We start from the raw sequence: 24,518 nt of genomic DNA, 5'->3' as shown, positions 1-24,518 counted from the left end.
AAGTCTTTGACACCAAGCTAAACTCTAGGATTGTACCAACCCTGAGATTGAAGTGAATGTTTGTAGGCACAAATCTATACACTCTGTGAACACTTATCGCATACCAGGTGGCCTTTGGGTGAAACCACCAACTAGGAATGTGCCTGTAGCCACACTTTGGGTCCCAACCATTTATGCGTGAACCCTGGTAGCACCCACTTTCTTTTATTGCGAACTCACATCTAGCAGACCGAGCATTACCGAGAGAAGACATGCATGGCTGTGAATATCTGGTTTCAAGACAGAAGTGCAGAAGAACATGCTAAACTCACCGTTCAATGGGGAACAGCTGTTTGGTATCGTCGTAAGTGAAAAGCGGAATCATCTGAAAAAAGACAATGAAACAGCAAGGTGTATGTGCAGCAGCAGAGTTGGCAGTTCCAACAAGGAAGGCAATACTTTCGAGGGTGCCCTCGGGGAAAGAGGGCAAACACGAGGAGGACCGCAGACCACAGCAAAGTGACTGCATTCCAAAAGTGGGCCACTCACCAAAAACATCACTGAGTGGCCCCCCAAAGACACTATCAGACAACAGACTTCATCCTTTAAACAAACAGTTCCTACAATATACTACACCAGTAGGAGGCAGGTTAAAATACTTCCTTCACAAATGGAGAGATCACTTCAGACAAATGGATATTAAACATAATACAGTACGGTTACTGCATAGAACTGACAAAGCAACCTCCAAACAAAAAAACATTTGGAAAAGATTATCCCAATTACTCCAGGAGGTGCAAGAACTTCAATCCAAAGAGGCCATAGAACAGGTACCACAAGGGTTAAAAGAACTAGGGCATTTACTCAATGTACTTCCTAATTCTAAAAGTAGATGGAACATTGCGTCCAATGCTAGACCTAAGGTTTCTCAACAAAATCATAAAAACTCAAAGATTCAAAATGACAATGTTGCAAAAAGTGATACCTCAGTTGCAAAAAGGAGACTACATGGCAACCATAGACTTAAATGATGCATACCTGCACATTCCAATGAACAGAAAACACAAAAATCTATTAAGGTTTGTGGTCCACAAAACCCACTACCAATTCAAAATGCTAGCATTCGACCTAAAATCTGCACCAAGAGTTTTCACAAAATGCCTAGCGGCAGTAGCTGCACATCTAAGAAGGCAGGGGATTCATGTATATCCGTACTTGGGTGACTGGTTAATTAGAGCCAACTCATACAGTCTCTGCAAACAGCATATATAGAACAAGTGATCTAGAAACTGGCTCAACTCGGATTTTCAATACACTGGGTCAAGTCGTCGCCAGAGCCAGAACAACATAAGGTGTTCTTAGGAGCACATGTCAACACTATAGTAGGGAAGGTGTTCCCAAGTGAGAAGAGAACATTGGCACTGCTGCAGGAGACACATCTGTACCGCAAGAGGGACCCTCTGACAGTGAGAACAGTGGGGAAGATTCTAGGAATGATGGTTTCATGCATTCATTTAATCCCCAACATCTGCTTGCACATGAGGCCATTCCAGGAATGGCTTCAAGAACAATGGTCACCAGCAACAGGGAGCTGGGAGGATCTAGTAGTGGTCACGCAAAAGGTCAGCAGATGGCATAAACAAACATAGCACAGGGAAGAGTTTTCACTTAACCGACTCCAACAGTAACCATAACCAAATGCTTCCCAGATAGGAGGGGGAGCACATATGAACAGCCTCAAGGTAAGAGGATTGTGGATGCAGGAGGATACAGTAAAACAAATCAATTTCCTGGAGTTAAAAACGGTGTTCCTAGCCTTAAAAGCCTTTCAGAAGGAGCTTTGCGGAAAGAAAGGGTTTATACAAACAGATAACACAACCACCAGTAACACAATCTATAGCACTCTCAACGCTAGCTCAACAACGATAGAAATTAGCAATCCCAAAGGTTATAGACATAATTTCAGTACACTTGCCAGTAAAGGACAATGTAGAGGCAGACTGACTGAGCAGACAGACATCAGCATCCCACAAATGGGAACAGAAGCAATCGGAACTACACAAAATATTCATGAAGTGGGGTACTCCGTAAATCGACCTGTTTGCAAATCACCACAATGCAAAATGCCAGCCCTTCGCATCTAGGCAACCTTGCAAGCAGTCCTTAGGGGATGCGCTGTGGATAGACTAGTCAGGGATATTTGCTTACGCTTTTCCCCAATACCACAATACAAAATAAGCCACATGACAATGATTCTCATTGCACCACAGTGGGCCAGACAAACATGGTTCTCAGAGATAATAGAGATCACTCCGGGAACAGTGCACAGGCTTCTGAAAAGAAAAGACCTATTAACAATGCAAAATAGAAAGTTACTTGACCCAGAACCCGAGAACCTAAGCCTAGCTGCATGGCTCCTGAGGACTTACAATTTGCACACTTCAAAATGCCAGAAAGTACAATGGCAGTACTGAGAGTAGCAAAAAAAAAACAACAACAAGAAAATGTTACACAGCTAAATGAAAGAGATACTCCCAATGTTGCCTTAAAAAAAACTCTCAAAGAGGATCACAGGGGAAAGGACAGTTCTAAAATATCTGACGCATTTGCTACAAAGTAATCTAAGCTACACGTCATTAAAGGTACACTTAGCAATTGTAGCCTTTAACTGGAAAGAGTTTTTTCACTTATCACGTAGTCTAAAGGTTCCTAGAAGGAGCAAAAAGAATAGCACCTCCAAAAATGGTACCAACACCCACATGGAACTTTAATATAGTATTGGCTCAGATGATGAAGGCACCATTTGAACCACTACACAAAGCAATGCCACAAATGCTCACACTAAAAACAGCTTTTTTTAGTAGCAATTACATCTCTACGTCATTAGTGAATTACAAGCACTAACACTACAGGAACCCTAATTCCAAATACATAATGACAGAATTGTCATGAGAACAGATCCACATTTTATGCCAAAAGTGGTATCAAAATTCTACATACACCAAACTATACAGATTCCAAGTTTCTTCCAAAATCCAAAACCACAAGCAGAAAAAGCTTTACACACTCTTTACGCTAGAAAAGCAGTCCTGTATTACATTGAAAGTAAAAAGGAATAGAAGAAAACAAAGCAATTATTTGTATCTTTTGCTAACAGCTTCTCAGGACGACCTGTTACCAAGAACACCATCGCAAGATGGATTGCTCAAGCCATACAGTTATGCCACAAACAAGGACAGACTTTACAAGGAGCACCAAGGGCTCACTTAACTCGGAAGAAAGGAGCAACAGTCGCATTTCTAGCAAATACTCCAATTCAAGACATTTGCTTGGCTGCAACATGGTCTTCAGTGCGCACGTTCACAAACCATTATTATGTCGACTTTCGGATGAATAAAGAAGCACAAGTCGGACAAAAGGTATTACAACATATATTTACAAACCAGCGCTCATTTTCCACCCAGCCACCACAACACTAGCAAACTGCTACAAAATCTATGCACAGCATGTGAATCAAGAAAAGATTCACACTCCAAACTGTATAGTTTCTTACCTGTCGGTGTAGTTTTGCTGCTTGAAGAATTTTCTGAATTCAATAGCGAACCCACCCTCCTCCACCAGAAAGATGAGACAGGAGGAAGAAAAAAAAGAATCCAAAGATGGCTACCAAATGTAGGAGCTTCCGGAGGAAGCACGTCAATGTCACAGGAGGACACCAAATGGTGAAATGTTGACGCCCACTAAAAAAAAAAAGAAGAAATACAACTATGCCGGACCAGACCACTAGATGGTGGAATAATGCACAGCATGTGAATCCAGAAAATTCTTCAAGCTGCAAAACTACACCGACAGGTAAACTATACAATATCTATTATAAGGATATCATTCATGCCCAGGAACTCACCGACCCCCGATAATTCCACTAAAGTGTTTTCTTATACTTCGAGTGTAGTTAGATATGAGCCAGCCTTCCCCAGAATGTAGGTGCAGGAGATCTCCTTCACAGTCTTACCACTTGGATGATCATGATGGATCCTTTCTTATATAACCTCATCCTTAAAAGGATCTCCCTCAAGAGTTTCACCTCTGGTCGGCCTTTACACTTTCCTTGACTTGTTGATTTGAGATGGCACCATGCAAATTATATGGAAGGTCTGCAAGTCTCAAATTATATTATTATGGAACTGCTTCCACCAAGAACTTCACCTAGACCCCAACTTCCTCTGGCACCATGCTTGCTGGAAATAGCACGAGCGATTTCTCCTCACCTATGTAGGAAGCTGGGTTTCTGTTGCAGTAACCCCCCACTTTTTGCCAGACTACTGATGCTCTTTGACTCTGTGTCCTGGATCCCTGCCAATCAGGTTCCCAGGGCCTGTGTTCTTTCCCAAAACTGTACCTTGTACCCCCAGTTGGCACCTCGGTGGCCACATGTCAGTCCCTTGTAATTGGTACCAAGGGCACTGCGGCCAGGAAAGGCCTCCAAGGCCTGCAGCACTTATTGTGCCCCCCTTAGAGGCCCTGTACCTTTACTCGCAGACACTGCCATTGCAGGCTGTGTGTTATGGTGCAGAGCAAAGTGAAGAGTCGACATGGCACACATCCCTGTATGCCAGGCTTGTAACCCACTGCCCTGGCATAGGTCAGCCACCCCTCTTGCTGGGTGCACTATACAAGTGGTGAGGGTACAGGTGCATGAGCCCTGTACTCCTACAGTATCTAGAACAATTCTTAGACATTGTAAGTGCTGTAATGCCATTAAGAGTATATGGAGCTGGGAGTTTGTCGTTATGAACTCCACAGTACCATAATGGCTTTACTGAAAACTTGGAAGTTTGGTATCAAACTTCTCAGCACGTTAAACCCACACTGATGCCAATGTGGGATTTAATGAACAATGCACTCGGAGGGCATCTTAGATATGCCCCCTAAAAAAACAACCTGCCTCTGGTGGGTTACCTAACTGATATATACCAGCCTGCCACCACAAGACATGTTTCTGGACCCCTGGGGTGGAAGCTTTTGCTCTCGGACCCCAGAAACAAAGCCTTTCCTGGACTGAGGTGTTCCCACTCCCCCAGGCCAGGAAGAGCCATCTGTGGCAGGGAAGCTTCAACGGCCTTGCCGCCCTTGTAATGCGACCCCCCCCCCCAGCCACTCCTGCTATCAGGAACAGGCCACGTTCCTGTCTCCCTCCTTTTCGCCGGGAAGACAGGCAGGAAAAAGTGTGACTACCTCTGCTAACCCCACCCCTTAGGTGGGGAGGCGAGGAGAAGCCAACTTTTCAGTGCCCGCCATCTTGCAGATGGCAGGCACTCCCCGATCAGGATTAGGGATTATGCCCGCTCCCCACGTGGGATTAGCACACCAAGGGTGTAGTCACCCTAAAGTCAGTAGCCCATTGGCTACTGAGCTCGAGACCCCTAAAACGCCCCCTAAATACATTATTTAGGGGGCAAACCTGAACCAAGAAGGCAGAATCTCGCAACCTACAAAGAAGGACGAAAGAAGACGCCCAGCAGAGGAGACTGTAGAGAATAACTGACTTGGCCCCAGCCCTACTGGCCCATCAGTAGTTTCCAGAGATCCTGCGCCAAAATATGCTAGTCATTTAATAAACAAATACAAGCATCTCCAACAAGATCCCCTGTTGATGAGGTTCGATCCAAAACCCAACTGTTATTGTTTCAGCCGGGAGCTATGTGATAGCTTTCAGAGGTTCTCAAATGACCTGCCAAGAAAAATGAAGCAAGAGTTTAAACAGGTGGGTTGTGAAGGCAGTCTTCTGTCCAACCAGTTTACTAGTGCTATACTTGATTCAGCAGAACTGTCAGCCTCCATTTATTGCTATGGCATTCCTCATGGTTGCATCTTACCTTGCAGAATCCAGATGATCAGCTAAAAATCCTCAATCTACCATTCTCAGGCTCTGCACTGCCTGGCAGGCATTCTGACCAGAGAAAAGGAAGAGAATAAAGAACAGAGCTGAAGCCGTAAAAGTAGTCTACTTGGAAAAAAGACAACGTTCTTCAAATTGCAATACAGATGGAGAGATCATCAATTATACTCGTGTTAGAGGTTTCCGTTTCCTCAATGATCTCAGCCGCAGCAACAGTATCAACACCAACAAGCCCAGAAGTACTCTTACCAAGAAAAATGGGGTTCCAGAAACAAGTTGTTGCTGTTTCAATTTGCCAGTTCTTTCAGGCTGCCGTTGTACAATAACAGGCAAGGACTTCTTCGCCATCCTCCTTCAGTTAACCACTCTAATGGGAGGTTGTATATCATCCATTTAAAAGAGTGACAGGATTTCACAGATGACAGGTGGTTGCTGAATATAGTGCAGTGATTAAGCTTATAGACCTCTAGCTGCATATTCCTTACCTTCCCAGGCGTCCGGCTGGATCCAGACTCTTTTGCTCAGCAATGCCCGTTGCGCGCGCCATTGGGTGGCTCCATCTGGCTCAGCGTGATGGCGTCTGTAGCGTCGGTTATGGCGTCGCGGTCACCTACATAGGCGCCACCCGGGTGCGCAGACGTCAGTTCTTTCCATGCCAGTTAAGCACTGATCCGGGAAGAGCTACCCCTTTTTGACAGGCCTAGTCTCAACTTTTTGGCCAGTTTGGAGTTTATTTTCCAGCTTTGTATGCCAGTATGTCTTCTGGGAAGACAGAGTTCAAGCCGTGTGGTGCCTGCCACCGCATGATGTTGGTTACCAACCCCCACCTCGTTTGTCTCTGGTGTCTCGAGCGCGACCACGATTTGAAGTCGTGCTCGGACTGTCGGGCTATGGCTTTGCAGGCCTCGCACGAGCGGACTATGAAGCTCCTTGTTGCCTGACATACGACACCATCCAGCGAGACTCCGCTGAGGTCTCGATTGAAGAAGAGGCTGTCGAGGGACTGCTCCCGGAGCCCAAAGTCCTCTTTGTCCCACTTTGTCTTTTGGGACACTAGGGAAGGGTCACAAGAAGAAGTCTAAGCTGACTTCATCTTCGCCTCGGCTGTCGTCCGTCGACGAAAGAGGTAAAGTGAACCGACTCTCTAGGCACAGTTCTGCAGAGCTGGAGTCAGGGTCGACTTTGCGCCTCCCTCCCTTTCCGGGAGAATGAGTGACCCCTGCTCAAATTAAAGAATTTTATGAGGCCATGTGCCACGTGTTTGAGTGGGCCGACCCCTCTGGTGAGCCCTCGGGCCCCGCAGGGTAAGAAGAGGCCTCATCGGGTTTGACACTGTCCGCTCCGGCCATGGCATCGGTGGGGCCTCTGGGATCCGATCTGGATCGACACCTGTAGTGCCATTGTGACCTCCTCCGGGGTCATACTCGAAGTCAGTGTCTTTGGTGCCGCCGGTGCCAGCCCCGTCCTTATCTGCGGTGACAGTCAGAACGGCGCCAGTTGAATCCAGGGGTTCCATGTTGTCGTCTGAACACTTTGAGGATGTGTTGAGGCTCGGGAGACGAATGGGAGGGGTCTATGGACCCTTTGGAACACTAGGATGACTCTTCAGACCAGTTGGACTGGTATGGGGAACTTGGGGAAGCCAGTGGACTGGACACTTCTCCAGATACTGGCATGCTCTCTCTGACAACTTTGGCTACGGAGAAGGGAGCATCTTATGCCATGGTGGTTAAAAGGGCGTCGGAGGTCCTCTGACTAGAGCTTCCTTCCGTGCAGGTCAGAACTAATCTTCTGACCGAACTGCTTCAGCTTAGGGCTTCCACCTCCGAACCCATTTTGCCTTTTAATGAAGCACTAACTGATGTCCTTCTAGGCATATGGTTCAAGCCTTGCAGAGGGGCTCCTGTGAATGGGACAGTTGCACTCCACCATCGCCCAGTTACGGGCGACCCAAATTTCCTCAGCCAACATCCCACTCCTGAAAGTTTGGTTCAGGCCTCTACATCCCAGGGCTCGTTCCCTTCCGCCCCTCAGGATAGGGAATCTAAGAGGCTGGATTCACTTGGTAAGATGTTTTCTTCTTCCAGCCTGGCATTGCGGTTGGTTAATACCAAATGCCTATTGGGCCGTTTCGCCCACTCCCTTTGGGAGATGGTTGCGCAAGTGCTGCCACAAGTCCCAGAGGAGGTCAGGGCTGTGCTCACTCAGGCAGTTATGGACGGGAGAGATGCAGCAAAATTCACCATAAGGTGTGGCCTTGATACTACGGATTCGCTGGGCAGATTGATTTTCACGACAGTGGCCTTGAGGCGCAATGCCTGGCTTAGGATAACTGGCTTCTCAGGCGATGTCCAGGCAAATTTGATGGACATGCCTTTTGATGGAACCTGTCTTTTTGGGTAGAAGGCTAATTTGGCCCTTGTGCGGTTCAAGGACTCTCGAGCTACGACCAGATCCTTGGGCCTCTCTTCTACACCTCGTCCCTTTCGAGACAGCGAAAGGGGTTTCCAGCCACGTCAGCCCTATCCCAGCCAACATCCTGCACTGGCTTTCCAAGCTGTGCGGGGACGTGGAAGCGGTTCATTCCGACCTAGGAATGGAAGCCAGAAGTTGTCGGCCAACCTGCCCTCGGCATCCGCAACCTCCAAGCACACCTAGTCTGACTCTGCAAGACCACACCACGCCAGTTCGTGGGAGAACCTATCATCTCCCCCATTGGAGGTCCATAACATCGGCAAGTGGGTCTTGACGATCATTCAAGAGGGTTATTCTCTGCCTTTCCTTTCTTTTCCTCCTCCCGTCCTGCCAAATCAAGAACGGTTGAAGGATCATTTGAAATTGCTCCAGGAGAAAGTTACAGCTTTCTTGGCCAAGGGAGCTGTAGAGATGATCCTGGATTCAGAAGTAGGCAGTGGATGTTATTTCAGCTACTTTCTGATTCTGTTGAAGAACAAAAGGTTGCAGCCCATTTTAGATCTTCGCACCGTCAGTCTCTTCCTCAAAAAGGAGAAGTTCAAGATGCTCACACCAGCTCAGGTCTTGTCTGCCTTAGACCAAGAAGACTGGATGGTAGCATTGGACCTGCAGGATGCATATTTTTACATCCCCCCTCCTGCCGGGCCACAGGCATTACCTGTGGTTCAAGGTAGGCCGCGAGCACTTTATTTACCACGCTAACCTTCGGCCTTACCAGTGCCCCTCGGGTGTTCACCAAGTTGATGGCGGTGGTTGCAGCTCATCTGCGCAAGTTAAGGGTGTCACTCTCCCCCCTACCTCGACGACTGGCTGTTGAAGGCATCCTCTCCACGAGCTGTCATCTCCCGCCTTCAGATTAGGGCGAATCTCCTGCATTTACTATGGTTCTCTATAAACGTGCAGAAGTCACAGCTGACTCCTTCTCTGACACTCCCTTTCATCGTAGCTGTTCTGGACACAGTGCAGTTTCATCCTATCCTCCCGAGGAGCGAGTCCAGGATATTCAGGTTATTATTCTGATGTTTCAGCCTCTATCCTGGATTTCGGTGAGACTGAACTGAGGATGTTGGTTCATCCTGTTGGTAAAGCATGTCCGGTGGCGTATGCGGGCACTGTAGTGGAATCCAAAGTTCCAGTAGGCACAGCATCGAGGAAATCTCACTAATGTGGTCCAGATCTCAGAAGGAACTATGAGAGATCTGCAGTGGTGGTTCACAAACCGCAATTGGTTCAATAGCAGCCCCTCTCCCTTCTCCAACCATATCTCAGTCGTGATAGTTACGTCACTTCTGGGATAGGGCGGCCATCTGGTAGAGGTGGAGATCAGGGGCACTAGTCTCCTGCGGAGACCAGTGCCGGTGTCAGAAATATGTATTATACTGTACAGAAAGGTCTATTGACCCTCTTTCTGCTTCTCTTTCCACTGTTCTTCTATTCATTCTAACCCTTAACCAACAGGGCTCTGCTTTGGGAACTCTCAAGGGTTATCTTTCTGCTCTGTCTGCTTTTTGCGGCTGCCAGACCAATCTTCTCTCTTTAGGTCTCCGATTGTAAATGGGTTTCTGAAGGGGCTGGCTCACTTTCCGCCCACGCCCTTTGTTATGCCACAGTGGGACCTTAATTTGGTCCTCACTTATCTTGTGTGCTCCCTTCGAGCCCTTACACAACTGCCCCCTCCAGCTGCTTACCATCAAGACAACCTTTTTAGTGGGGATTACATCTGTTCAGAGGGTTGCAGGCGTTATCTTGCACGCCTCCCTACATGACGTCTTTTTCAGACAAAGTGGTGCTTTGCACCTGTATTTTATTTTTGCCCAAGGTTGTGATCCCATTCCACCTGGATCAATCAATCACACTGCCCACCTTCTCTGCTCCCCTGCATCCCTCTTAGGAAGAGGAGCGTCTTCACCGTCTGGACTCAAAAAGACTGTTGTAGTTCTAACTTCACTGCCTTATAGAGTTCCGGGTGGATGACCAACTCTTTGTGGGGTACGTGGGAGCTAAGAAAAGGACCATCTCTCGCTGGATCGTTCTGTGCATTAAGATCTGCTATGCTCTGGCTAAGAAGCAGCCCCCTGAGGGATTAAGGGCCCATTCCACCAGGGGAAAGGCTTTGGCTCGGGTGTCCTAGTCCTGCACATCTGCCTGGCGACAATGTGGGCATCTTTGCTCACGTTTGTTAAGCATTACTGCCTGGACATTCAGGTCCGCAGGGATGTGCATGTCGCCCGTTCGGTCCGACAGGACTTCCTAGTGTAAAGTATTGGTCCGCAACCCACCGCATTGATGGTATGGCTTCGGTATCTAACTCAAGGGTAAGGAATCTGCAGCTAGAAGTCTCTATCAGATAAACAAGTTACTTAGCTTCTGTAACGCATTATCTGGTAGAGGCTCTTTCTAGCTGCAGGTTCCTTACAGCCTCACTCATTCCTCCCCGCTTTGCAGACTGATTTTTTTTTTTTTGTTGATCAAGTTTATTTGCATTTGGAAAACAAACGCACAAAAGGACAGCATACAATTGCATAGTAGATCAGAGTCCATCTCTGACATACAACAAAAAACCACAGCCATGATCAAAGCATTCGGGCATGCCACCCCAATTAAAAGGCAGTGTAATAATGTAGGAGAAAAGCTGAGCAAATAATTCTAAACAGTAAATTAAGCCATTTGCCCCATACCTTGTGGAACTTCCCAGGACATCCCCGTGCCTCAGAGAGGGGCTCCTCCTGGGCCGTGCATCAGTCCACCCCCCCGTCGCCACTTTCGTAGGGTAGGAGGATTGGCCTGAGCCCAGGCCGCCGCGATGTCTCACTTGGCCACCGCTGTGCACTCCCAGAAGAAGGCATATGGGATCATGAGGGACTTGCCAACCCAGAGTTTTCGTGAGTTCAGATTCCACCCCTGACCAGAACGGGACAAGACCAGGGCACAACCTGACCATGTGGTAAAAATTGGCTGGAACTTGGCCACATAGTGTACAATCTGGGGAGGGGTGAAGTCACGCCTTGTGTAGGCGCGCTGGGGTGAGGTAGGCCATGTGGAGATAGTAAAGTTGAATGGGACGTAATTTAGAGGAGGTCGTAGGAGTTTTGAGAGCCAAAAGGGCATCGCGCCAGTCTGCTTCTTCTAGGGGACCCAACCATCTGTCCCAGCGGGTTTGTAGAGAATCTAGGGTAGTAAGGCCATTGTTCACTAGGGAGCGGTATATCTGTGACACCCCCCCCTCTGCCCAAGTTTCCCATCGTAACCTGGGCTTCCAACGGGCTAAACTCGGGAAGCGACGTGCCTGGTGGAATATGTGTAGTAAGGGCATGGCGGAGTTGTAAATACTTATAAAATTAGGAGGTGTGAAGGAAGTGACGCTGTTGCAGATCAGGGAAGGCCCTGACGTGGTCTCCCACCCAGGTGTCCCCAAGGAGTGAGATCCCGACACGATCCCTCTGCTGAAAGCCCTTTAGGGTCGATACCTCTCGTAGCCACGTGCCATGCCACAAAGGTGTATGTTGGGTAAGTCGTTTTTCCCAGTGCGTGTATCGCAGGGCAGAGCGCCAGGCCACTAGGACCGCTCTTGTGATAGGTGGAATCGTCTGTGGGTTGGAAGCCCCATAAAGTAGGCTTGGATTTGTGTGAAATCGATAGTTCTAAGCTCAGTCCAATAGGCCGGGTCAGACCACCCCCCAGTGAACCAATCATGGACGACAAGGAGTCTGGTGGCCAAATAGTAGAGAAGAAGGTTTATCATACCCATGCCTCCATCAAAGAGCGGGATCCGGCAGTGGGCCAAGGCTATATGCGGCCTCCCACCCCCCAACAGGAACCTGGTAACCGGAAGATGAAAGATGGTATTCTGAACGATGTATAGGAAGTGGGGAAGGATCATCATTTTAAAGAGTGCCTCCCTACCGAGGGGGTTAAATGGTAGGATTTGCCAGCGCTTAAGGTCATTTTTGGCTTTTGTGACCAGGGGTGTAATGTTGAGTGCCATTTCCAACTCCGGAAGCAGAGTCACGCAGATTCCAAGGTACTTAAACGATTGTCTCCTTAGAGGGATATTAGATTGCCAATCAAAGCAAGCCCTTGAGAGATGGAGGGGGATCAGAGTGGACTTCGCCGGGTTGAGTCGCAAACCAGAGACGTTCTCTAAGGCCCAGAGCACCTCCAGGCAGCGTGCGCCGGAGCGAATTAGAGTGGTGAGAGGGGGCACCCCTGACGCATGCCTCTTCGAATTTGAAACGCCCCCGAGAGGGCACCGTTAGCCAGAACTCTGGCTGTGGGGTTGGAGTACAAGACACGGATGAGGCGTCGGAAATGGAGGCCGAATCCCATCATCACTAGGACGTCCTCCAGCTACTGTTGTATGTAGATTTAGATTCTGTAAATAGGTTTCTCAATTTATGCTCTTATATAGGTACAATTCATATTGCCCGTATTTAGGCATTGTCCATGCTAACCAAATACAGGCATGGTCTCCTACATCCGTCCATCCACGTCACAACGAGTTCTTGGAAAACCAGACTCTTAAGCCTTTAGGAATTTCCCTTGCTTGGATATTGATTTTTCCAAGAACTCATTTAGTATGCATGAACATCTATTCCTTAGGGGTTCATTCATGACGTTCCGATGCCCGACTTTTACGCCAATACAGGCATTCTTAAACACTTTCAAGGTATAAATATACCTGCACTTGCCCTGGCAAACCACGGTTCCGGTACGGTCCAGCTAGACTGCCTACTTGCGGTTCGCCACGGCAAGTTCGGAAGGAGATCGAGTCCCAGCCTGATGCACTGACCAGACGCTGTCATCCTCCTCGCAGAGACTCCAGCTCCAGTGTTTCTGACTCCCCTTGCGGGGTGTTAGATATCGAGTCCCGGAAAAGAGATTCCAACCTCGCACATTCTAAGGTATGGAGCAGACTAGAACTTAGAGAAACTTTTGGCAACTCTTGGCAAAACTATAGCTAGCTATACTTTAGGAAACAGCACCTACTTCTTACCTCGTACTACACTTAGGTTAGGTACACTGGGGTAGAACAATTTAGAAGCATCAGATGAGTATTCACATTTTAGCCTGTGTTATTTATGTATGTACTTTATAAATATGTCATAGCTATAAACCATGCTATTGCAGTATTATTTTATCTTACTCCTAACTCTATACATATTGTATTTCGCAGCCTGTCTTACGATTGTAGCAGTTCATATCTCTTGCATGAGAAATAAGACTGTTCAATAAACCCTTTTTATTGAAACGCCCGTCTCTCTATTTCTGTGCAACTCTGTAGAAACGAAGCATGCACGATTGACTGAGTGAAACTGTTCTCTATTGTTTCCACGGTTCTGAGATTGTTCCGACTCAAAGGGAAACAAAGTTGTCATGTTTATGCTGTTGTCAGACACGAATCCCTTCTTGTATATTCAAGAAGTTTCTAGTGACCTCTGAGTTAGCTGGCACAGACAAGTAATTAAGTTTAATGTACTCGATAGAGACCTACTGACCTCAGTCCTATGTCAAAACTATAGTGTATATTATTCCAATGCGCAGAGCCTATCAGGGATATAGGAACTATACTACAGTACTTCCAGTCAACCGTGTCAAATGCCTTCTCAAAATCTATAAGTAGCAGGGCCAGGTATGGTGTGAGGTTGTGGCGGTGAGCCAGGGTGAGGTGGAGGCACCGTATGCTGTGCCGAGCGCCGGCATGAAGCCACATTGGTCCGGGTGGACCAACTTGTGCAACAGGGGACGGAGACGTTGGGCCAGGACTGTGGCAAAAAATTTCATTTCGGTGTTAATTAAAGAGATCGGACTGTAGTCCGCACAGGAGGAAGAAGGTGGTTGGGTCTTCGGGATGACCACTATAGTAGCCACGTCCGTCTCAGGGGGAAAGGAGCCCTCCTCGGCCACATGCCGGAAGAGGTCAACCAGGTGGGGCACCAGTAAATCTCTATAGGACGCATAATACTCCTGTGGGAAGCCATCTGGTCCCGGTGTCTTCCCAGAACGCAACAGGGAAATAGCCCCATGTATCTCCTCTGGGGTAAAGGGAAGGTCGAGGTCTGTTGACTCTGTCTGGGTAAGGCAAGGGAGCCGAACAGCTGCCTGATCCAGCAAGTCGACCAGAGGGGTTCCAGGGGGTTGGGCTGAGTAGAGCTGGGCACAGTAACCCGCGAAAGCCTGGGCGATAGCCCACGAGGTGCAGTCGTGTGTTCCAGTGGCATCACGGATTTCAGGGATAATTCAGTTAGCCTTTGGGTAAGAGACCAAGTTGTGAAGCAACTTTCCGTTCTTGTCTCCCCATCCATAAACACGGGCCACAGAGGAGCGCCACAACATCTTGGCAGAGTCCAGGAAAATCTGACGGATCTCATCCCGAATTGCTGCAAGCTGTCTGGCGGGTTGGGCTTCAGCCTTATTGGTGAAGGTCGGTTCCAGCCGCGTGGCTTGCCCTTCAAGCTGGGTCAGACGAGCAGTCTACGTCCCACGCTTCGTATCTACTAGGCCCCTGGCTACGCCACGTAAGGTGGCCTTAACGGTTTCCCAGAATGTGCCTGGGGTGGGGACCGAGCCTTGCTTGGTAAGGAAATAATGCTGCAACTACCCTGCAAGTGCGTCCTTAATCTCCATATCCTGCAAAATCCACGTGTTCAGTCATGAGAGCAGGCTGTTTTTATTAGGACTAGGGTTATTCCCCTTTACACGGCCCTAGTTTTGCACATGACTACGTCAGTTACTTCGTGGATCTGCGCTTCTGGTATGGAAAAAACTACAAGTACTGATATCTGTGCGCCTGGATGGTGCCTATATAGGTGACCGCGACGTAATAACCAGCGCTGCCGACGATGCCACATGGAGCCACCCGACGGCACACATAAGGGGTATTGCTCAGCAAATGTTTTCGGATCCAGCCTAACGCCTGGGAGAATCAATGGTAAGGAATCTGCAGCTAAATAGTCTCTATCAGATAATGCGTTACTGAAGGTAATCCATATGTTCTTCGCATTGCTTCTCTGCACTACCGCCATCTGTTCTGCCAAAGCTGACTTATTAATACTATCTAATCAAATTGTGCAACGAGAGCCCCTCTTTTGGAAAAACAGGCTATAGAACTAGTCCCTCCCTCGCACAGATAAAGGCATTTATTCAAGATACTTCCTGGTTAAACAGAAAGGTCCCAATAAGAATTCCAGAACCACTTTAGGCAACAAGTGGAAGAGGAAAAAAAGTCTTCACATAACGTTCCATCAAATTTTTCCTCACCCCAGTGAATAGGGTTGCATATGACTATAGACTTCAGCACACATGTTTTCATATTCATATAGCAAACCAGCTCAGAGTTTCCATGATTTGTAGTAAGGCATTCTCACTACCAATATGCTGTGCTTTTCTTCAACATGAAGTCCACTCTGCAAGCTTTTCCAAAGTGCGTGGTAGCAATTCATCTCATTGTCAAAAAATCTACTCTTATGTGGATGACTGGCTGTTAAAAACTAAAAGTTCAAACAAAGAAACACAAGTTCTGCATAAGACCATTTAATTGCTGCACCTAATGGGATTGCACATAAATATTCGGAATCAGGTCCCAATCCCAGTTCAATTTCTGTTAGATCTAGAAACCATAATACACACAGCATATGGGAAAGTCTTTACTTTGGAGAAGTGTCCCCAAGCTGGGATTATCAATGGCCGCTTGCATATCCATTGTTCTCAGTGCAACGCTGCCCATGGGATCACTACAGCAATGCTTTGAAGATCAATGGATGCAAAAAGGGACCAGCTGAGAGGACAAACTTGAACTATCACTAGCAGCGAAGCAGACTCTATCATGTTGGTGCAAGAAAAAGAGCCAAATTGGAGGAAATTCAGGTTTTTGCAAAGGAGTCCAGCTCAGTCAACAATAGCATATCTTGCGGATTGGAGAGCTTATCTGGGCAATCTTAGTCCACCAACTCTAAACAAAGAGTGAGACACTGCTACAATGCATTATCTAAAGAAACTGGGAGCTACCTCACCGAGATACCTGTCTCTGGTAGCATAAAAGATTTGGACACGAACTCTAGCACGAAGGCTAACATTTAAAGCAGTCCACCTGTAAGGAATACAGAATTACCAGGTGGACATCTGAAACAGATATCTGCTAGAGACTTCTAGCTGCAGGTTCCTTATCGTAGAATTATCCCCAGGTGTCTGACTGGATCTGGAAATCGTTTCGTAAGCAGCGAACCTGCGCAACGGTAGCTGGCGTCATGTGGCATAGTCAGCGGCATTCGTGCTGGAAGTGACTTGTGCAGTGGCTATATAGGTGCCACCGCAGAGCGCTGACATCCGTTATTTTCTTTCGCACCGGTCAGCCCAGATCTGGAGAAGAGATACCCCCAGTCAATTTTGACTCCTCTTTTTTCAAACTTTTGTTGAAGATTTTTTTGAGACATGGTCTTCAGGTGTGGTGGGAATGTCCGTGAGAGAGGCTGGTTTTAAGCATGTGGCACCTGCTACAGGCAAATGTCTGTGACGGACCCACACCTAGTCTGCCTCTAGCAAGACCACGATGCCAAGACCTTCGTTGATTGTTGCGCCATGCATCTCAAGGCCTTGAGGGAGCGGTCCCTCAAGCTCCTTGCCGCTCAACGCTGCTACTCCAAATGCTTGTCGTCACACTCAAAATCATCCGTTCCGGTAAATCTGACAAGCATAAGAAGTCCATTGAAGTCATCCGACGAGACAAGGGAGCGTCAGCACTTGAAGCCTGGCTCCGCGTTGTACCTGCATCCAGGCCATCTCCACACCTGTCAGTTTCCAGGACCTCCTTGGTGCATGTAGGGTTGCCTGGATTTAAGTCTTGTGGGGCCTGCCGTCGCAATATGTCGGTGGCGGACCCCCACGATGTTTGCCTCTACTGCCTGGAGACTGACCACGACGCCCGGTCCTGTCGGGCCATGGCCCGAAGGCCTTGAGGGAGCGGCGCCGGAAGCTGCTGGAGGTCCGGCACTCTTCCCAGCGCCGTTCCCGGGACCGTTCCCTGGAACGCTCGCGGGACTGCAGTCGTCGCTCCTCGGGCTCCAAGTCTTCACCCTCGGATTCAGGTAAGAGATGACACAAGAAGAAGACGAAGAAGCAAGTTCGCTCTCCGACATCCCCCCGTCGGTCCTCGAATGCGGACGAGGGGGACAGGGGTTCTGCCCCTGAGGCTCCTTTGGAGCCTGGGAGTCCCGCAGCCTAAACTATTTACCCGGGTCCGTCGGCGACTCCCGAACAGGTGCAAAAATTTCTTGCCACCATGGACCGCCTCTTTAGGCCTCGGGCTCCCACCGGCGCGCCTTCGGGCCCCGCGGTCCCGTGTCCGGATCCTGGTGGACCGCCGGGGCCGCTGGTGGATCCTGCTTCGGCACCACAGGATCCTGCGCCGCTGGCTCCGGCGCCACTAGGTCCAGCGCTGCCGGCTCTGGCCCCAGCCCCACCCTCGGCTCCGCCCCCGGCGCTGCAGTGAGTGCCCTTTGTCCCGCCCTTGCCCAGGTTCCAGGACCATTTTGTTCCAGCCTGGGATCCACATTGGGAAGCGGCGGCAGCTCAGCCCCGGCCGGCGCTGTTCCCGGGACCATTCCTTACGCCGTTTGTTCCTTCTCCGGCACCAGCTCTGCTGCCGTGGTCTGTTCCCCATGCGACAGAGGTGGAGGACGACTGAGAGGGGTCCGAGGACCCTCTTGCCCATCAGTGTGACTCCGAGCAAGACTGGGTGGACGACTTGGAGGATGCCGGCGACCTCAACGTCTCCTCTGACCCAGGGTTTGCCTCTCCCCCGCCTACCATGGAGGAGGGCGCCTCCTACACGATGGTGCTCCGTCAGGCAGCTAAGGTTCTAAACCTTGATCTCCCTACAGTGGCCCTTAAAACTAATCTCCTCACTGAGGTGCTCCAGACGGCGTCCACTTCGTCGGAGCCCCTTCTCCCATTTAACGACGCCCTCACTGACGTCTTGTTGGGCACTTGGTCGCGGCCCGCCACAGGGGCCCCTGTGGATAAGAATGTCGCCAGGCGCCACCGCCTGGTGACCCCGCTTTTCTGACCACTCATCCTGGCCTGAGAGCCTAGTTATCCAAGCCTCGACGTCACAGAGTGCCTTTCCCACGGCTCCGCCGGATAAGGACTCTAAGAAGCTGGAACAGTTTGGTAAGCGGTTGTTCTCTTCGGCCAGCTTGGGGCTGCGGTCAGTGAACACCACCAGCTTATTGGGCCGCTATTCCCACGCGGTGTGGGACACAGTTGCACAGGTGTTGCCTCAGTGTCCTGAGGAGACCCACGCTGTGCTGTCCCAAGCTGTTGCGGAGCGTAAGGATGCAGCTAAGTTCGCCATTCGGTGTGGTTTGGACACCGTGGACTCACTGGGTAGGGCGATTTCTATGACTGGCGCTTCTCGCCGGATGTCCAAAGCTCGCTCATGGACATGCCCTTTGATGGCACTCGCCTGTTTGGCGATAAGGCCGACAGTGCACTGGAGCGTTTTAAGGACTCACGGGCCACGGCCAAGTCCTTCGGTCTTTCCGCAAAGGGCCCGGCCACTCCTGGTTTTCGTTCCTTTCGTGGCCACGGCCGAGGCACCCAGGCACATTCCTTCAGCAAGCCACTGCAGAACAAGCCTCAGCGCGGACGTGGCTTCTGCAGGGGTGTGTCTGGGAATCAACGTGGGGGGTCAGTCCACTTCTGCCCCCGCTGCTTCTACCTCCAAACCGTCCTAATCCGAGCCTTGTGGAGTACCCCACGCCGGTGGGTGGCAGGATCCACCACCACCTCTCCCACTGACGCGATATCACATCGGACAAGTGGTTGTTGCAGATCATCCGCAGGGGTTACTCCCTTCCCTTTCAGTCCTCCCCTCCAGCCATGTCACATCGGTGCCACCGCATGTCGGGGGATCACTTGGTACTTCTCCAGCAGGAAGTCACGGCCCTCTTGGCCAAGGGGGCCATCGAGTGCGTTCCTGGGCCGGAACTAGGGAGTGGTTGTTATTCCCACTACTTTCAGGTCCCAAGAAGGAAAAAGGGGGCTTGCGCCCCATTTTGGACCTCTGGAACGTCAATCGCTTCCTCGGGAAGGAGAAGTTCAAAATACTGACTCTGGCTTAAGTCCTGGCTGCCCTCGACCCTGGAGACTGGATGGTAGCGTTGGACTTGCAGGACACACATTTTCACATCCCCATCCTGCCGGCCCACCGGCGTTACCTGCGGATCACGCTAGGCCAGGAGCATTTTCAGTTTGCCGTACTCTCCTTCGGCCTTACCCGCGCCCCTTGGGTGTTCACGAAGGTGATGGCGGTGGTCGCAGCTCACCTGCGCAGGTCAGGGGTGTCAGTCTTCCCTTACCTCAACGACTGGTTGTTGAAGGCGGGCTCGCCCCAGGCAGTCTTCAACCACCTTCAGACTATGGCCGACCTCCTGCATTTGCTGGGGTTCTCCATCAACGTGCCAAAGTCGCACCTGAGTCCCTCTCAGAAGCTCCCCTTCATCGGAGCGGTTCTGAATTCAACGCTGTTTCGGGTTTATCCTCTCGAGCAGCGAGTCCGGGATATTCAGGCTATGATTACGATCTTTCAGCCTCTGTCCCGGGTTTTAGTCAGGATGAACCTCCGGCTTCTGGGCCTGATGGCCTCCTGCATCCTGCTGGTAACACATGCCAGATGGCATATGCGGGCTCTGCAGTGGGACCTGAAGTTCCAGTGGGCACAGCATCAGGGCAACCTGTCCAATCCTGTCCAGATCTCGGAGGGCACTGCACGACAATTGCAGTGGTGGCTCACGAATCGCGATTGGGTCAATGACAGATGCCTCTCCCTTCCCCAACAGGAGCACACAGTGGTGACGGATGCATCCCTCCTGGGATGGGGTGACCACTTGGGAGAGGTGGCGATCAGAGGCCTCTGGTCTCCGGCTGAGTCCCTGCTCCATATCAATCTTTTGGAGCTTCGGGCGTTCCCGACTTGCACTGAAGGCATTCCTTCCCTCTGTCCGGGGAAGTGTGGTGCAGGTGTTCACGGACAACACCACCGCCATGTGGTATTGCAACAAACAGGGCGGGGTGGGGTCCTGGACCCTATGTCAGGAGGCTCTGCGCCTCTGGTCATGGCTGGAACATCAAGGCATCACTTTGGTGGTTCAACACCTGCCAGGATCTCTGAACACCTGGGCGGACAAACTCAGCCGCCGGGGCTTGATGGATCACGAATGGCGTCTGCACTCGGACGAGGTGCAAGGTCTCTTTCAGCAGTGGGGAGAGCCTTGGTTAGATCTATTCGCCACCGATGAGAACGCGCAATGGCATCACTTCTGCGCATTGGAATTTCCAAGGCGACACTCGCTCGGCTATGCTTTTCGTCTCGAGTGGAGTTGCGGTCTGTTGTACGCCTTTCCGCCTATACCACTTCTGCCCAGAGTGTTGAAGAAGTTTCAGCGCGACCGGGCCCAAGTCATCCTTGTGACTCCGGATTGGGCATGAAGATACTGGTATCCTGATCTACTCAGCATGGCGATCGACACCCCGATCCGACTGCCTCTTCGGGAGGATCTTCTGTCACAGCAGCAGGGGACGGTCCTCCACCCGAACCAGTTCAGCCTCCAACTCCATGCGTGGAGATTGAGCGGCGACAGTTGACAGCTTTCGATCTTCCTCCCGAAGTCTGTGATGTCATTCTGGCAGCCAGGCGTCCCTCCACTAAGACGGTATACGCCTGCCGGTGAAACAAGTTTGTGGCATGGTGCACAGCAAAGTCTGTGGATCCCCTTTCTGACCCTCTTTCTGGGGTCCTTCTGTTCCTACTGTCCTTGGCCCAGCAGGGCTCTGCTCTGGGCACTATCAAAGGTTATCTTTCGGCCATCTCCGCCTTTTTGAGGCTTCCAGATCAGCCTTCTCTCTTTAAGTCCCCGGTTGTTAACCGTTTCCTGAAAGGCATTATGCACACGTTTCCTCCCGTGCCGTTCATAATGCCTCAATGGGACTTAAATCTTGTCGTGACATATCTGACGTGCGCTCCCTTCGAGCCCCTTCATACCGGTCCTTTGCGTCTTCCCACTCTCAAGACGGCTTTCCTGGTAGCTATCACCTCTGCCAGCAGAGTGAGTGAGCTTCAGGCTCTTTCTTCCAAACCTCCTTTCCGTTCTTCCAGACAAGGTGGTTTTAAGGACCCGTTCTTCTTTTTTGCCAAAGGTTGTCACGCCCTTCCACATTGGGCAGACCATCACTTTGCCCACCTTCTTTCAGCATCCTTCGAAAGAGGAAGAGAGGCTACACCGTCTGGATCCAAAACGTGCGCTCTCGTTCTACCTGCAGTGCACACGACCGTTCCGGGTGGATAACCAGCTCTTTGTTTGCTACGTGGGCACCAAAAGAGGTAGGGCTGTGCACAAGCGGACCATCTCTTGTTGGGTCGTTCTCTGCATCAAGGCCTGTTACTCGTTGGCTAAGAAGGAGCCTCCTGTGGGGCTGCGTGCCTATTCTACCAGGGCGACGGCAGCCACTACTGCCTTGGGACGCGGCGTCCCCTTGCAGGACATTTGTCAGGCAGCTACGTAGGCCTCGCTGCACACGTTTACCAAGCATTACTGCTTTGACAGTCCGGTCCGGAGAGACTGCTTCTTTGACCGTTCTGTTCTCTGTGACTTTCTGGTGTAATCTTGTTCGCAGACCCACCACCGGGGTTGGTATTGCTGGGGTATCTATTCTAAGGTAAGGAATCTATCACTAACGTGTCTCTTTCAGATGCACAAGTTACTACTTGTGTAACGATATATCTGTAAGAGACATTAGTTAGTGATAAATTCCTTACCGCCTCACCCATCCTCCCCGTTCTGTGAACTGATTTCTAGGGTTAAGGTCATCCCTTTCAGGGCCCTAGTTTCTTGGCACCAGTGGTCAGTTTCTTGCATGGCTCTGCGTTCCTGGCGCGGAAAGTCGTGTACAGAACTGACGTCAGCGCACATGGGTGGAGCCTAAGTAGTCTCCGTGACATCATCTCGGTGCATACAACGCCAGTGACGGACGCGGAGCTGCGCGACGCCAGTGGCAGACGCGCAGGGGTACTGCTAGCAAAACTTTCCGGATCCAGTCTGACGCCTGGGAATATTCTAAGGTAAGGAATCTATCACTAACTAATGTCTCTTACAGATATGTATCGTTACACAAGTAGTAACTTGTGCATTGCGCTAAATGCGGAACTGACCAAGCGGAGAGTACAGGAGAGAATAATGCTGGAGGTGGAATTGATAAAGGCAGAACGGAACACAAAAGACAACCCATTTTTAGCTTTTTAGAAAAGTTACTGCCTTTCGGGGTAAATAAAATGCCATACACAGCAACCGAGCAGAATGGACCCTCCTACGCCTTAAGTGTTCCACACATGAGAAGGGTAATAAAGTGGGAGCCCATCTCGATAGGCAGTTGAAGATCAAGAGGGACGAAGACTATATATATTCTTGGAACTATCAGATGTGATTTGGGTGCACATGCTCCACCCCATTTTGATGTGTCACTGGACTTTTTAGGCCAAAGGGAAGCGAAACTGCACTCGTAGGCAGATTTCCCCCATGTGTATAATGGTCACTATCCGACAGGCCTTTGACTCAGTTGAATGGGATTAAATGTGGACAGTGCTGGGATGCATGGGGCTGGGAGATGGATATTTGAAATGGCTAAAATTGTTATATAATAAGCCAACAGCCCGGGTCCACCTTCGCAACCAGGTGTCGGACAGCTTGGAACTCCAGAGGGGTACTCAACAGGATTGCCCCCTGTCGTCGCTCCTTTTTCCTCTTGAAATTGAGCCCCTGGTGGCTTCCCTTAGAGATAAGATGGCGCACCGGGGGACCTACCTCGGGTCGACCCTCCATGTGGTATCTATGTATGCCGATGATACCTTGGTATTTCTTAGGCGCCCATCAGATGCGGTTCCCGAGCTTCTACAGGAGCTCAATGCCTTTGGTGCATTGTCGGGGCTTTGCCTAAATCCAGGGAAGTCTAAGCTTTTCCCAATGGGGAGCCTGGTGGGATTAGAGCCTCGATACTTTATCTTGGGATTCGGCTTTCGCACACACAGGAGACCTACCTGGAGTGCAATATGGGGTGATGTGTTGAGGGCATTCGCAAATCCATCAAATTTTGGAGGGAGTTGCCCCTCTCCCTGATGGTACGGACAGCATTGATTAAAATGGTGATTCTCCCACGTTTCTTATACACTATGCAGAACTCCCTCTACTGTATTCCATGGATCTACTTTCGTACATTAGATCACTTACTGGTAGATCTACTTTGGGGGACCAAGAGGAAAAGAGTGAAATTACACACCCTACAGAGGACATGGGAAAGGGGAGGATTAGAGGTTCCTAGGCTGGGCCTTTACTATACGGCGAGGCAGCTACAACACACCGTCCAGTGGCTAGATGGAGATGACAACTGGGAGAAGCGGTTGCTCGAGGGCACCCACGGAGGGACTCCTCTCCCAGATCTTCACATGATGGGATCCTGAGTGCCAGAGAGCTTCCCCTATATTATAAGACATGTGACCGACCTATGGGAATGTGCAATAAAAATTGTGGTAAAAAGAGTGCCCTACGCCCCGGAAGCTCAGCTGTGGGCGGTGGTACTGTTTAAACAAATTAGCCGAACTATGTCCGCTGGACGGAAGGGGGTTGCTCCACGATGGGAGATTTATATACAGACCAACAGTTTGTTACCAGAGAGGAGTCAGAAAACTTGTTTGGTTTGAGTAGGAGACAGTACCTTCAGTACGCCAAAAACTCCGCTGTCGCACGGGAGTTGTGGCCGACGTTCCCAGAGGAGCCACCTATTTCTACTACGCTTCAGGCTCTTGTGTCATTGGCGGGTGGGTGTAGACTGGTGTCCCATATTTACAAGGCATTAAGGGGGATTTGAGCACACACCCGCTCCCTGTTCAAGCTAAGTGGGAGGGGGATGCTGGAGGAGCCTTTGACAGACTCGGAATGGCAGAAGGTACACAAAGGGTTTAAAAATATAAGCTCCAACACTAGATTTAAACTTACACAATTCAATATAGTGCATCAAACCTACCTGACACCCTGTGTACTGAATAAAATATATCCGGATCGCCCCGCTGGGTGCCCCAGGTGCGGATGTGATGACACCCAGTTTTTACATATGAAATGGG

Source organism: Triturus cristatus, chromosome 7 (genome assembly GCF_964204655.1).
Source record: "Triturus cristatus chromosome 7, aTriCri1.1, whole genome shotgun sequence".
Classification (NCBI taxonomy): Eukaryota; Metazoa; Chordata; class Amphibia; order Caudata; family Salamandridae; genus Triturus; species Triturus cristatus.
This window is presented reverse-complemented; position numbering follows the sequence as displayed.